The sequence below is a fragment of the Etheostoma spectabile genome, chromosome 13 (assembly GCF_008692095.1).
Source record: "Etheostoma spectabile isolate EspeVRDwgs_2016 chromosome 13, UIUC_Espe_1.0, whole genome shotgun sequence".
NCBI classification, from domain to species: domain Eukaryota; kingdom Metazoa; phylum Chordata; class Actinopteri; order Perciformes; family Percidae; genus Etheostoma; species Etheostoma spectabile.
The window spans coordinates 18,417,530-18,422,189 of NC_045745.1; the positions used below are offsets into that span (position 1 = coordinate 18,417,530).

The 4,660-nt window shown below is 38.8% G+C and overlaps 1 protein-coding gene across 5 annotated transcripts in view; it reads left to right on the forward strand.

Moving 5' to 3' along the window:
- The window catches only part of gabra1 (gamma-aminobutyric acid type A receptor subunit alpha1), a 30,704-nt gene extending 28,578 nt beyond the window's left edge, over nucleotides 1-2,126 (forward strand). For all 5 annotated transcript variants that reach the window (XM_032534232.1, XM_032534230.1, XM_032534229.1 and 2 more), the window contains one exon: nucleotides 1-2,126. This exon is cut by the window's left edge and continues 2,066 nt beyond it. The gene's annotated coding sequence lies outside the window, so the exon portion shown is untranslated.
- Nucleotides 2,127-4,660: the final 2,534 nt, after the last annotated feature.

The following is a 4,660-nucleotide window of genomic DNA, read 5'->3' on the forward strand; positions in this document are numbered from 1 at the left end:
ATATATATATATATATAGTATATACATATGAAAAACAAAAACTTTTAAAGTACTTGCTTCTTCTCTGATGTGGCACGTTTAGGTTTCTGAACAGTCAATTTCAAATTACTGTATGTTTATGTAGCAATATTAATTAGCAAGGGCTTTTCTTAGGACCTGAACCTGACACTCAGTCTGGGGGTGATATCCATTGTAGCTTTACATTTAACCCCTCTCTACTTGTAGTTTCATTGATATACATGGATATTTAGAAATTATTTAGATTTGTTAAAAGATGGCAGGCACCGCAATCTGTGTTCATCTTGGGTTCTGAAGCCTTTGGCTCCGACTCTAACCTTCTTTCACAAAATCTCCACATTTCTTGTTGGGGAGTGGGTGTGCTTTGTATTGCATTACAGGTTATGGGTGTGCTTTTTTGACTTTGTTTTACAGAGCACTGAACCGGTTAAAAAGCATGTAAGAACCCTGCAGAATTCTGTGTGTTTGTGCGCTGGGGTGACGAGATCATATTATCACCAGAAGGCAATGAAAAGAGATCGGTGGTTGTTGCTATTGTTATTATTTGCATTATCATTATGATCAATGTTGAACCTATCCCCTTATGGCAGACGTCTTTGCAGGCATACGCAAGCAGTCTACTGTTAACAGCCACTTAACCTACATGCAGAGGCTCAAGGAACTGCAAAGTTCAGGGTGAAGAGATGTATAAAGATATTTGAATTCTAAACTATTGTATGTATGTTTATTATCATGAAGAAAAAATATATATATACATATGTAAAATACATAATGCATACAGTATTTGATTCTATTATGAAGATATTAGCTAAGATGATGATGAATATTGTTTGTATTATCAACATATTGTTATGCATTTTGCACATTTAGAAGAACAATACATTATGTTTATGTAGTCGGCTTCGTGCTATGCAAGGACAGCTTTGAACCACATTATTGACCTTCTCTTCCTGACCATTTTGTTTCAGATTTACAAGCTATTATAAAGAAAAAATGAAATAAAAGAAGCTTAGCTTTTATATCAGCTGTGCACTCGCTAGCTTTTTTTTTTCTTTCAACCATGACTATACAGGGTGACATCAAGGAAAACAGTGGATTATCTCTTCTGTTTGTGCTCTGGATTTGTTGGTGGTTGAAGGGAAAATGGCTTTCATTGTTGATTGCACTTTTTCTCCAGAGACATGCAATAAAGTGATTGAACTGAAAAAAGACAGGAGCAAAACTGTAAAAAGATCAACGTGTTAATAATATTTCTGTTCATTTCTTAAGCTTGTTTGTCATTACAAAAATGGAGGCAGGTTAAAATTTTACTTTGCTAAAAGGATTGTTATGTTTCTATTTTGTTTTCCAAAGTTCAATGGTATTACAGGGAGCGCCAGAGAGTTTTGACTTTGACAGAGTTAAAGGGAATTTTGTAAACTTTTCTGTTTGGAAAACCTTTGCTAAGCCCCTATCTTGTACTGCAAGCAGGATTAAACAAATGCTATAGACATTTTTAAATATTTTTGAGCCAGTTTTGGTTTTGCTACATTTAATGCTCCAGAAAGAGAATGTGAAATATGAGGCACAGTGCAATCAGGAGCTTTACAACCTTTACCTTCACATTCATATGCAGAGCGTTCATGTAAATAACACATGTGTAGGCACATCAGTCATGTATTTCATACACATTCATGTTTGATGCAAGGTCCATTGCAGTTCTCAGCAGCACTTGCTTTTCAACATTGAGTCTTTGGTTATTCCTAGATACCTACTGGAGTTTTTTCTTGTATTTTTATCAAGCAAAATATGTTCTGATTTTCACTAAAATGTAAAAAAAAAAACTACTTTTCTAAAGCACAAAAGTTGATTAGGATAAGAGAAATTAGAGTGAGACTGTATACATATGGACATCGACAAACACACTTTCAAAACGCACACAAACACAAATACCCGCATACAGTACACAGGAATGTGTTAATAGTCCAGTGATACTGACAAAGGGTTCTGATGGATGTAGATGAAATGGTGAACCTTCTGTAAATGTTTTCTTTTGTTTCTTTTGGTTATGATATGGCCCTGTAGAATCTGATTCTCTGCATTAGTCTTTAAATAAAAAGAAAACAAATGAAAGTCGTGGCTATATCTCTGTCCTTGTGCTCTGTCACGTCCCAATGTAGTCCGGCGTTTCCCTTTCACACATGTAGCACATGACAGGAGATTGTCCGTGTCAGATGCGTTCCTTACTGGAAACACTGTTTGATTTTGGCGGGAACAGATTAAACCGCATTGTGAAGCCAGTTCGTAATTTCGTCATTAACAACCGCTCATCATACGATTTCTTGAATTTGTCTGACAATTTCGGCTTCTGCCCTTAACTACAGAAGAATCTTGTCATCTCTCTAGTTAGACATTTTTATTGCCGCCTTCGAGTAAATCACCCTTCTTTTTCACCCTCGGATGTTTGTTTTATTCCGGGTATGCTTACGCTGACAGAAACGTCATCACCCACTCGCTTGCTGATAATAATTACACTTTGGGCTGATTTGGAGATTACATAGATTTTGTACAAGGGAACTAGCAGGGTAAAGACCGTTTCATGGCTGATCTAACTGATTCAGACATATGCATTCTCACATAAAGCTCCACCGTGTACTGTATAGATGCTTTCAGGGGCACGTGTGAAAGGGGCTTAAGACACAGATCTATTTCGAAGCATAAAGTATATTTAGTTGTGCATGGTTTACATCACAGGTAGTAAAAGTAGGAATAATGTGGCATGTTTTTAAAGATGTCTCAATTTAATAATGCATGTCACTTTACACACAGTTTGCAATATATATTGTGTGTAGATTTTAATAAGAGCTTTGCAGGAAACATTTCAATGGATAGATGATGTAATATAAAAAAAATATGAGGCCTTTTCAAGCAACATATGGTATATGCACAAGTCAATAGCTGCATTCATACAAAACAGCAGAGCCATTGGAGATATTAAGAACCCTGAATGATTCAGAGGGCCCAGAACTCCAAAACATGGTAGAACAGGGTTTATGGTATTAGGACTCAAATTAGCAGCAGCTCTGACATGAAGCCTTGTATTCCAACAGTAAACAATGAGTACCTTAGAGTAGCTGATAAGCCAGACTGATGTAAAGGGATTTTAACATACATTCTGGTTTGTTTTCTGTTGTTTTCTGGCTCTACGGATGAATATAGCATTGTCCTTGTCATCCTAGTTGACGGGCTGGGCAGTATGTAAACATTTTAAGGTATATTGATGTATTTTCAAAGGTTCAATATATGCAAAGAAACAACAGGCCTACCGTTTATATACAGTTTGATGTTGTGTTTCATAACCTATTTCTTGGGTAAAGCTGTGCCTGTGTTTGTATCTCTCCTCTCTCACACTCTCAGGGCAACCCCGCCCCCACTTGCTTGCATGCTCTCCTGCAACATGGAGGGAGACACAGTGCAGGCACTTCTGACATTTGCCTACACTTTTACTTGTCATTTCCACAGCTGTATATTTTGTTAAGCAGGAGAGGAAAACTGTACTTGTACCGGTGTTTTCACTAGTAATGTTCTGTTGGCGCCAGCCACGGCAACAGAAGTTACTGAATGTTACTTTAGTTCTATGAGTGAGAGCGAGTGAGCTGGCGCACAGAAGAAGGCAAGAGGTGTGACCCATGACCAGATTATTATTGATCATAAGGATGCAGCACAGTAACAATACATCCATCCATCCATCCATCCATCAATTTACCACTTATCCGGTTGCGGGGGCAGCAGCTCCAGCAGGGGACCCCAAACTTCCCTTTCCCGAGCCACATTAACCAGCTTTGACTGGGGGATCCCGAGGCGTTCCCAGGCCAGGTTGGAGATATAATCCATCCACCTGGTCCTGGGTCTTCCCCGAGGCCTCCTCCCAGTTGGATGTGCCTGGAACACCTCCCTAGGGAGGCAACCAGGAGGCATCCTTACCAGATGCCGGAATCACCTCAACTGGCTCCTTTTGATGCAAAAAAGCAGCGGCTCTACTCCGAGCTCCTCTCGGATGAATGTGCTTCTCACCCTATCTCTAAGGGAGACGCCAGCCACCCTCCCGAGGAAACCCATTTTGGCCACTTGTACCCTGGATCTTGTTCTTTCGGTCATGACAACACAGACATTTCATACACAAGACATATTTAAAGAAGATGACCTGCCAAAGCACATTCAACTCGAGCTGGACCAATTCATAATGAGCCTTGTGAGTTTTTTAATTATACACTTCAGTCCATTGCACACTCCCACTCTCTCCCCTATGAGCTCTTTCTCTCTTCTCTTTCAATCAGTTTGTTGTTGCTGAAAATCAACTGGATCATTCTCAGAGGTCTGTTTGTATTTAATATTTCCTATTTATATAATTAAAACATTTATTTATATGTGTTGCAGCTGCATGTTTTCAAACAGGAAACCCTGTCTTTGCATTGCACCCTGTCTGTTTTAATAAAGGTGGTTGTGACATCTACATGTGGCTTTGACTTAAAACTGAACATTTAGCCCACATTGCAGAAAATAATAAGATATATATTCTGTCTATCAACATTCAGCCAAAAACACAGAGATATGATTTTTGGTCCATATTCCTCGCAAAAAGCACCGCTGTGTAGAGCCTCAG